General features: G+C 38.3%; 1 protein-coding gene across 3 annotated transcripts in view; it reads right to left on the reverse strand.

Annotated features, from left to right (window-relative positions):
* ngfb (nerve growth factor b (beta polypeptide)) overlaps positions 1–7,422 on the reverse strand; it is a 38,498-nt gene extending 31,076 nt beyond the window's left edge. For 2 of the 3 annotated variants that reach the window (XR_008601571.1, XM_035955975.2), the window contains exon 1: positions 7,277–7,422. The gene's annotated coding sequence lies outside the window, so the exon portion shown is untranslated. Of the gene's footprint in view, positions 1–6,687; positions 6,864–7,276 lie in introns of all 3 variants that reach the window. The other variant, XM_055010422.1, reaches the window with a different exon arrangement.
* Between the last annotated feature and the right edge of the window lie 3,852 nt (positions 7,423–11,274).

Here is an 11,274-nt window from a genome sequence, read left to right on the forward strand (position 1 = left end):
CCTGTCATCATAAAAATAACGCAGATCCTTTTAAACGGCAGTGCCAGACACATTTTTTACATGTCAGGATTTTGGATGAAAGACGTTAAACTCTGCGTTTTGCTCTGGAAACAAGACGCCGCCTGTTTCTCTCTGCTGTTTCTGCCTGTCAGCGCTGTTATGGTGGTCACTTCAATATCAGATTGCGTGTTGATTTTTGGTGGTCATGTTAGTCTCAAACATCATCCATGATTTATTTTTGGTATTAGAGCAATACAATAGTCTTTGTCAGGGGTGTCAAACATGCGGCCCTGCGGACCAAAACCAGCCCTCCAGAGGGTCCAATCCAGCCTGGATTTTACTTTTAAAATGTAAAAATTACAGAGAAGACATTAACTGCAATTTGTAAGTTAGTAAAACTATAAATTTAAAATAATTTCTAGACCATGACAAGTTGTTTTGATCATAAAGTAAAATACTAGATTGCTCAGTGTTCTGTTGTTTTGTGTCTCATTTTTGTAATATTTTGTCTTGTTTTTGTTGTTTTTGTCTTGTTTTTTCTGACTTTTGTCGTTTTGTTTCTCATTTTTGTAATATTTTGTCTTGTTTTTGTTGTTTTTGTCTTGTTTTTTCTGACTTTTGTCGTTTTGTTTCTCATTTTTGTCATTTTGTGTATCCTTTTTGTCTCGCTTGTGTTTATTGTCTTATTTTTGTCATTTTGTGTTTTGCTTTTTTCATTGTTTTGTGTATCGTTTTAGTCTTTGTGTTTTTTTTTTGTCTCGCTTGGGTTATTAGTCTATTTTTTAGTCATTTTGTTTCTCGTTTGTGTCATTTGTGCCATTTTTTGTCTTATTTTTGTTTTGTTTGGTGTAATTTGACATAATTCTTTGTCATTTTGTTTCTCGCTTTTTGTTTTCTGTCTTATTTTGTCATTTTGTGTCTCATTTTTGTAATATTTTGTCTTGTTTTTTGTCTGACTTTAGTTGTTTTGATCATAAAATAAATGTTTTGTGCTTTTGTAGACACATTGTGATCTGTAAGTTGTAGTGTGTAAATGATAAACTGAGGGATAATGTTGTTGAAATTGAATTGATTTTTCTTCAGAAATTTTAGGTTGTTCAAAATGTTTTGTAGAAAGATAATTCATTGAATGTGAACATTTTTAGAACGTTGTACATGACAGAGGTTTAAGCCATACACTCATAACATGAACATAACAGTTTGAAAGAGGGAGGCTTCATTTAAAAATTCCTACAGACATTTTTTCCATCCTTTATTCATTTTTTAAAATCTTTTCCAACAATCTTACTCTCTACAGTTTTGTTTTCTACACTGCAGACATTTGCAATAAAAGGACCACATATTGGCTTGAAACTAAAGACCCGTCTTAGCCAACATATTTCAATTGTCTGTGCAGAAAGTATAAATGAGGCTGTACGAAGTCAGTCAGAATGTCCCTGTTGTTTTGCCACCAAGTGGAAAAGGGACTCAGTTTCAGTTCCTGGCTTTGGGTTCCATCTTTGCTTTGACATTTAGTGGTGAACTCTTTCCAAAGTGATTGTTTAAAGTCTTGGTTGAGTGACTTTGTGATATATCCACACCTTTACAATCAAACAGCTTCTCACACACCTCTGTCACCTCTTTGGCTCCTTCACTGCAGACACTGATTTCATGAGTGCAGTTTTCTTCATCCCTACATTATGGTTTCCAGATAAATTCACCCCTGCTGTTATGGAGGGTAAATAAACACCAGGAAAGTGGCAGTGTGTGATGTAAAAATGCATATGTGGTGCTATGATTGACATTTTCTGTTTGGATGTTGTCACTTTTAGCGGTCTTCTGGGCTCCTGCATTGTTTGTTTTTCCCAGCTCAAATCATAAAGACTTAACCTTCACGCAATTAGTCTCTACCTGATGACTCAGGCAAATTACAAGTTTGAAAAAGCGGAGCTGCCAGTCAGAGAATACTAATTGGACAAACCTGTTTGATTGTGTTTGGAGTTTCCTTTCAACCACATCGATAGACGGTGAAGAGCAGTCGTCATCTGTGTCAATTTTGAGGTTGAAACGCTTATTTTAGTGAGAGTAATTGAATATGTTGTGTTGTATAAGCATGTTTTCTGTCCCCGTGGTGTTACTATAGGGTGGAATGTGTCTGAGAGAGCTGAAGTTGCTGATGGAGCTGGGTTATGAGGTCGAGTTGTAGTTGGCGTGCTTGTTGAGGAGAGTGAGTCACAGTTCACTGGCTGTGTGTGTGGCCTTATTGTAACTCACACTCTGAGATGATGAGGCACTCCTGCTTGCAGGGCCACTTCACTGGAGAGAGGCAGAACAGCTCAATCAGCCTGTTGTATCTCTGCTGCCCATCTCCACAGATACTCACTTTTACGTTGCTTGTTTCTAATGTTCTGTCTCCAGCTTTGGATGTTGACCAGCGGTATGAAAAAGGAGAGAACCGCAGTTGCACAGCCGAAGGTTTTAACGGCAGCCTGTTTTTCTTTCTGTGTTTTGTAAGCAGGTATGTTCCTTGAACTGTGCCCGAGGCTGCAAAAGATGATGAGACATGTCTGCACGGACGGATAGATGCTGATGCAATTATATATGAAAGGTGGCTAATCAGGTTTGATGCCAGTGAGGGGAGGAGTAATGCAGGCTTCTGTAATTGTAGGCAATTACAGTCATGTTCTTTTTGGGGACACGAGAAGAGGGGGATTATCTACATATTCGTCTTGTGTGTGACACGTAAAGCTGGTAAGATAGTGATAATAGAAAGGGTTCCCCAAATAGTCTGTGAATAGTTTTCGAGTTAGAATCATAGTTTTAAGACTTTACTTTCCACTTTCTACAGTTGTTGGCCGGGAGCTGTAGAATGCAGTCTGTTTCTCTCTTTTCTTTCTCTCATTATTTACAGAACTACTTATTTAAAGAAGTACTCTTCAACCGCCTACTAGACTGGAAATAAAGTAATTGAGATTTGTTATACTTTGGCAAATTTGTTATACTAACAAAACTGTTCTAACTGTTTAACTGTTATAAGTGTATAACTATTCATCCCAGAGATACAGATTTGCTATGAGGGCAACCTAAAACCCACGTGCATTTTTTTTTTTGCATATTTTCTCTGTTACACTCTACTGAATCTAGAATGTGGAATTCCAACAAAGCTCTGTTGAGGCCCAAAGTGAACCATTACAGGGCTTACTGATCAAATCTAACATCCAAAGGAGAGAGCCACATTTGCCTGCACAACCTTGAATTTAGTTCCACTAAAATGAAATCTAAATGTTGAACTCAGTTGAACTTTTGCACCAAATAGACGACTATTCAAAAAATGATTTCTGTGGGATTTTGGCACTGACAGGAGGAGAAGTAGTTGTGATTTCTTAGTCTGCATTTCTTAATTCTGGCCAACAAAACACAGAGCTGAGGAGAGGCATGTGCCAGTCAATCTGAAGACAAGAAGCAAAGCAGGAGTAAATTAATAGAAATATTAGAAATCTAGTAACATCCCTACAATGGACATCATTTGTCTCACATTTCTGTGCAGCTGAAGGATGTTTCTTTGCATGAACAAGTTTGTTTTTAGGCATGCAGAAACCTTTACACTCTGGTTCTACTCAGATGGACCATGCAGCATCTGTACCCTGTCTAAAGAGTCAGAGTGTGGACTGCCAAACCCTGATCATCCACCTGTGGAGCAGATTGTTCGGTGGTGAAGAATTACAGCTTGAGTGGTGAAAAGCTCCACTGATGTAGACTTGCTGCGCTGCATACCAATAGATGGAAAAAGACAGTGATGGAGGTAGTGTTCAAGAAGACTCAACGTCACAAGTTGAACATTTTGGCCACAAACTATACCCACAAGTCAAAAATATGTTCATATTTACGCATGCACTGGAAAAAATGCCCCTCTCAAAACAAGAAAAACAACTTATTTCAAGAAACTTTAACCTTGAAATAAGTGAAAAAATCTGCCAAATGACAAGTGAAAAATGGCTTGGTAAGATTTCTTGACATAAGATATGATATTTAGAATACTGAGATCTTAAAATTAGCTGGGAAAACTTATTGGAAGCTCTATTTTACCAGGATTGTCAAGCTTAGGTGTCTTAAAATAAGCCAGACATGCTAAAAAAAAGCAAATTTTCACTCAAAAATAGATTTTTGCTTTCATGTAACCTCCTAATTTGAGATATATTAACCCTTTTGTTGTCCTTCATTTACGGGCACCAAAAAATATTGTTGCCTTGTCTGAAAAAAATCCAAAAATTCTGCAGAAAATTCCCCAAATTTCTGAAAATTTGCAAAACCTTCAGGAAGAAAATTCCAATAATTCCTTATAGGTTTCCCTTAAAAGATTTATTTTTAAAAAATCCCCCCAAATTTGGCTAGAAAATCAACCAAAATCCAGCGAAATTCGCTGGATTTTGGTTGATTTTTTTTTTTTTTTTTTTGTGAAACGTTTTTAACACTTCTTTTTTCCCCCCAAAAAAATGTTCAAAGATTTCCCAAAAATGTTGGAAATGTGGACGTTTCACTGTGAGAATATATATTTTTTCCACATTTTCAAACTTTAAAACGGGTCAGTCTGACCTGCAGGACGACACGAGGGTTAAACTTATTTTGAGTTTTCTTGTAAAATTCAACTCAAAACAAGATAATTTCAAGATTGTTTGACTTAACAAGATATTTAAGATGCATTGTCTTAAAACAAGTCCCTCCATCTGCTGAAATGTCACTTGTTAAGTGAATTTATCTTAAATCAAGTGAGATGAGACATTTTGACTAAAAATAAGACAATAGACTTGGTAAGATTTTGAGGTTTTGCAGCGTGCATTTTTGGAAATAACCGTTTAGTCACGTGTTACTGCTGGTTGAAGAGAGGAAGCTTTGGACCAGTGCAATTTGCTTTTTTTGACTGATTTTCTGTCAAATAGTTCGGTTTCAGCCCTTAAAATGTGTGCGTGTTTGCTGTTTTTTTCTTTGAAAATGGCTTTTGAGACCCAGTGATAGAAAAAATTAATACTAAAAGCTTAATTAATTAAAATGTTCATTCCTTGCAGGCCACATGTGGAAACATCTCAGGAGAATCTGTTCGACATTTTCACCTCTGAAGACTTCAGAAAGATAGGCCAGGTAAGGACAAGCGTTTGGAAAACACCCTATGAAGTCCCATCACCTTAATTAGTTTAGTCTCACACAACACTTCTCTCTTCACAGTAAAGTAGTTAGTTTGGGGGAGCCTTGATCTATATATCAAACATGAAGTGAACCAGACTTTGGATTTAAAATAAATCACATGCTTGGCATACTTAACAGAGAGTTGCGGATATAGTGCTTTTTACCGGGCATCTCACCAATTCAAGTTCAGATGAAATGCAGCTTGTGGGTACCTTCAAGGACATTTGTTATTCACATTTTTCGTCTCATTCACCACTGAAAATTAGAACCAGGAGCTGTTCTCTTTCTTTTGGTCAGTTGGCTAGCCAATGAGACTTTAACCACAACTGCCAAACATACTGTGTGCTCAGCGTCCCATGTCAGAAAACACTACTGCAAGTTCCGTTTGAAAGCAGCTCGGAGCACCAACTGCACAGAACAAGTGGCTACGAGCTCAAAGATGCTTTAAAAAACTAGAGGACAAGATCTGCTCCTCATCTCTAAAGCTGCCGACGTGTCTTTGTGGTCATTTTCTGTCTCTTTGCAGTCATTTTGTGACTTTGTGGTCATTTTATGTCTCTTTGTGGTAATTTTTGTCTCTTTATGGTCATTTTGTGTCTCTTTGGGGTCATTTTGTGTCTCCTTTTGCTCGTTTTGTGTCTTTTTGTAGTTGTTTTGTGTCTCTTTGTGGTCATATTTTGTCTCTTTTTGGTCATTTTGTGTCCTTTTGTTGTGTTTTTGAGTGTCTTTCTGGTCATTTTGTGTTTCTGCAGTCATTTTGTGCCCCAGGTGAACATCTACAAATAAATGAATAAAAAAACAAGCAAGAAAAAGGGAAATAAAAATCATCAGTTGCTGAAACCATGAGTGAAATATTGAGGAAAAACACGCTTAAATCTGGTTTTTTTTTTTTTGCTGTTTGTCCTTTGCAAATCAGATGAAACTTAATTAAGTACTGAGACCAGCATCCTACAGCGCACCCCCCTCTGATTTCATCGCTCTCTTTGTCATTGTAAACTGACTACTGCCTCTATTGTTTGTGTGCAGAGGACCCTTCCAAACAATTGTGCGTTTTTTGTTTATCATGCCGGTTGATAACCAAGCGATTTGGCGCATAAATGAGCTGCTCGCTTCCTGTATTTATAATGTACCTCAAATGCAGGCTCACATTCTGCCAGTAAATTCACTCTGCACTCGGAAACATGAATCACTCTCCCCCGGCAAGCATCTAGAAAAACTTTGAAGGATTTTTCTTAATACAGGAAAGAATTCAGTAAAGGAGAGTGCAAACGAGTTCAGGAATATGTCTAACATGAAGCATATGTACAGTTAAAAATCTGTTTGAATTTCTAAAAGCACCTTTAATCTACTGAGCATAGCAAGTCTTCTCGAGTTTAATCACCTCCTATTATGTCAAGAATGCAATAATTTGTCTTAACTCCCTGGTACACATAATTTGGGAAAACTACCCTGCAGCGCGCTCGTTGTTTCCAAACCAACATACCATACAAACACACATACTCTGCAGGAATGTGTTGAGAACATTACCTAGCCCAAGGAGACGAGTGCAGGTCTGATCGCTGCTATTGTAACCTGATGAGCCTAAGCCTCGACAGTTTCTGAGGGGATGGAGCAGATGATCAGCTCACTATTGGGTCTGATGTCCAACTTTGAACCTCCAGCAGCAGTCTAATAACTTGCACAGCATTTTTTAGAAGAAAGCCCTGAAGATAAAAAAAATATATATATATATGTGTGTATATATATATATATGTGTATATATATATATATATATATATATATATATATATATATATATATATATATGTGTGTGTGTGTGTATATATATATATATATATATATATATATATATATATATATATATATATATATATATATAGCACTGCCTCGTGTGAAAGTTTACCTTAGTAAATATGTTTTCTCTTTCCCAAGTTACTTCAAATTGAAAGCTGCACATCAAAAACTATTTGACAGAATACAAACCTACTTTTATTTCTCTGCTAATCGATTCAACATAATGCAAAAGATGTTAGACTAATTTGTTCTGATGCATTTTATACTGCAGTAAGTTGCAGCACATCCATGCAGTGAAGGTGAAAGTAAAATAGTGATCTACCTCTGAAAAAGCTCACTGATGCAAGACTCCCGGGGCTCACTGAAATATATTCCAGTTTGTATCCAATTCCAGAAGATGCCAAAGAGTGGGAAAACAGATTCTTTAGTGAATTATCCAAAACAGTCCTTTCTGAGTCTTGCACTTGTTTGAAAATTGTTCTGAAAGTCAGTGAGACGCGTCTCAGAGGCTGCAGGCTCTGTGGCTGCCGAGTGCAGAAGGTCCTAGTGCCTGCCCTGCTAAGCACCAGCGATGGCTGATAATTGGCATGGTTATATGCTCAAGTATGGTGCTGTACATCCAGGAAAGCTCCATGATAAAAATCAGAGATCCTCTGAGTTGTTACTTAGCCCCACCAGAAGCTAAATATTGTTACTTATCCAGAAAGATGTCAGATAGTCTCCAAGATAGATTGGCACAACATTTTGTGGTTTATGGCTGTACTTTGTGTCAAATGCTGATTAGCAAATGTCAACATGTTGACACAATAAGACTCTGAACATGGTAAACAATATTTCTGGTAAACATCAGTGCTGTTATTGTAAAATGTTGGCATTAGCATTTAATTCAAGGCACTAGCATGGGTGTAGGTTATTATAGTGTGATGGATGCCTTAATACAGCTTATTCTCTTTTATCATTCATTCTTCATATATTAATAGTTGTATTTTGTAGCATGATGCATATTTCTATTCAGTTCATTTATGTTTTATGCACAGTTCTTCCACACTTTTATATTGTTTGGAACTTACCAAGTTATGTGTTGTATTTACTAAGTATCTTTAGACATGGAAGAGTTCAGGAATTGAATTATGATATTTTAAAAAGCATTTTATGCAGTTACGGCATCTCAGTGCTTTTTATCTTATCATTTAAATGCATGTAGAGCTGAGCAAAACAGAGTTAAGGCGCTTTTCCACCAGCCCCTACCCGACTCGGCTCAGTTTAGGTCGTTTTCCATTACAATTGAGTACCACCTCATCGTGGGTAGAGTCACAAAATACTCACCGTCTTCAAACATGGTCTCGAATAAAGCAGTGGCGGAGTCGAGGTCACTCTCTCTTCCGTTGCTCGCCGGTCGCTGCCCATAAATGGCATCCATTTGGCTAAACCACTTCCAACACCTCTGGTTTGACCCATTCTGGCTGTTGTGGACCTTAATGGACTGATGGTCACTTTTGTGCTTTTTCTGCTGCTCCGGACTCTGCTTCATTGTCCTGCTGTATCCGTGGACGACCATCCACTCAGAGATATACTTTCTCATTGCAAGTCGCACCGTCCAGCTCCCTCTGTATTCTTTGGTCCGCCACCAAAGACAGAAAAATCTTGACCTCTTCATTCGCCCACGGTCTGGTGTGTCGTCACTCTCTGTCCAATCAGTGGCCTGCACTCTGTAGACGTCACATTATCGGCTCAACTCAGCTCGCTTGGAACCCCGGCTGAGTAGGAACTAAAATAGTACCAGTTACCAGGTACTACGTCCTAATAGAAAACCTCACAAACCAAGTAGAGTCGAGCCGAGTAGGTATTAGTGGAAACACATGGACTGTATCAGGTAATGCGCTGTAACTAATCATGATGTAACTTTTTTCTTACAAATTCCCTCAAGTGTTTTTTTTCGCCAGTTTATTTATCTGATTTGTTTCTTATCAAAAGCAGCAGCAGATGTGACACAGAGACAGATGTTATTACCTTCTTTCTGTCATAAATTTCACAGATCCAAACCTTTCCACAAGGTTTCCAATATTAATGTGCTAATTTGAGTGTTGTAACCTGTACTGGTAAACATCTGCACTCTTTTATATGCAGTGTTTTATAACAGCATAAAAAGAGGTGCTAAACATCTTGCTAACCAGATTTTGAGAATTCATTAATTCACTCATTTCCATTTCTCCCCAGAGTTATTGCCAGTGCTTGTATCCCCCAGATGTTAAATTGGTGAAATTGTTCGACTTTCTTTCAGCTGACGTAATTGTCGACACCACCTCTTACAAGGTATAGAGTTACAGAGCAAATTGCGTTGAAACGGTGAGAGACCATGTGAGTGAATAGTGCTAATGTTTCAAGAAGAGATTTGAGCTTAAAAGTGAGACGGCATGAACTAGTCCAGCTGTGGAAAAAGTACATATGTGGCTTTGAATGTTTTTTTGGATTCCGTTCTCCCTCAGTCCACCTCAACGCAACGTCACTGGATAGTCTGTGTTTTATTTATTTATTTTTGTCCTCTCCTCATAAATAGATAATAGTTGAGACCGTCTTTAAATCAGGGGTTCAGTGTATTCACATTTATATCAATCCCAGCTTTGCACATCTGGATCCTAATAAGAACATATGGAAGCTAAATCTGCTTACCATATTACACTAGGATTACACTCTGTCTTTGATTATTACTTTAAACTCTTCGTGGCTTGGCTGATGTCTTTACGAGAGGTCATGGCCATGTTTTTAGACGCTGCCCTCTGGTTTTCTGATGATTTTTCAGCAGGAGCCTCTTCATAGCTCTTCTATCCTGCATAATGGATTAGACCCAATTTGTCATATGTGAACATTACAGTTAGGCTTGTCTTTAGGGAATCTGAGTGACCAGACACCCCTGAGAGGCATGTCAGATCAGTGGCTTCTTCCTGCTTCGGTGCTGTAGGGCTTTGGGGATTTGAAACCTGGCCTCCCACTGATGTCCTGCGAAACTCATTTGCAGAAACCTATTTAGTCACTCAAGCCAGACCAGACGCTAGTGCTGCTGCCGCTGCTGTTCATCACAGACTTTGGACATCTTCAGACATGGTCGGGAATTGACGCAAAAGATGAGGAAACATGGCAGGGAATACTAGCAAATGAGGAGGAAACATGGATGTTTCCGTAGACTGATTAATGTTTCCAGTGTCTAGATGGGAGCTTACGCCCGTTTTTGTATGTTGTATTGACCAGACAGACTGCAGGAGCGAAATGCAATGCAAGAAAGGTCATCTTAGTGTCAGACTTGGTATTTTAGCATCTCGTAGTCTTAAATTTTAACTTGGCAGTAGTATGCAGCCAATGCTTGACTACATGGGAAAGTATGTGTTTGCATTCTGTGTGGGCTAATGAGTCTTTCTTCCAGTAACTGCCATTAACTCAGAGTCAGAATGGAGTATATTGTCGACTGATGTTTTATCTTATGATCAAAGTAATTTGAGAATTGAGATTTTTATATAATTCATTGCAGGCTGGTCATGTATTAATATGGTGTCTTCTTGGTGGGGATAAACTATTCAGTGTGTGTGCACAGGACAGGAAGAGCATTATGGCTCATGTTTACAGTAGCTCCAGTGGGGAGTATGATCGGGGGTTTGTGTGGCAAAAAGGAAGTGATCTTTCTTTTATTTTAACCTCTATTCTGATATATAAGAAATATAAGAGGTAGATACAGTGAGAAAACAAGGATTTAACAGGTTTAGCGTTATTTTTAGCAATGTCCCTAATTTTTCTGCCCGCACTATGATCCTTTATGTTAGACAAGTTCTTGGTAAAGAACTAAAACCCAGGCACGAAAAAGAAATACACTTGTGGTATTAAACTAACACTTCCCGTCCAAACCTAAACCAGAGTGTTGCTTAATACACTATCAGTGACATAAATGGTATTTCACGGAGGACCACAGATCAGTTTGGCTGTTTGTAAAACAACACAGTTACTCTCAATTTCTCAGAAGAGAGAAAATGTGTGCACTGTGGCCGTCTCACATCTGGCCTTCATCAGCCACATCAGCCGAGACCCGGCGTTTGAAAAGACAGCTGACTTTGTTGAACCGAGCAGGAAGTAAGGGCTTAATCTTCATTCTATGAAACATTCAGATTTGATTACCACAAAGATACAGCAGGGCATGACGTAGCGCAGGTCGTCTTTCTTAGCCAGCGTTAGCTCTCTTGGTAAATGGTGTTCTCGCATTCCCTGTAGCCAAACGGCATCCCATTGAGTGTCCAACCCTGCGTGAAGAGAAGAAGGAGTAGACAATTTACAACT

This window comes from Amphiprion ocellaris, chromosome 5 (genome assembly GCF_022539595.1).
Source record: "Amphiprion ocellaris isolate individual 3 ecotype Okinawa chromosome 5, ASM2253959v1, whole genome shotgun sequence".
NCBI classification, from domain to species: Eukaryota; Metazoa; Chordata; class Actinopteri; family Pomacentridae; genus Amphiprion; species Amphiprion ocellaris.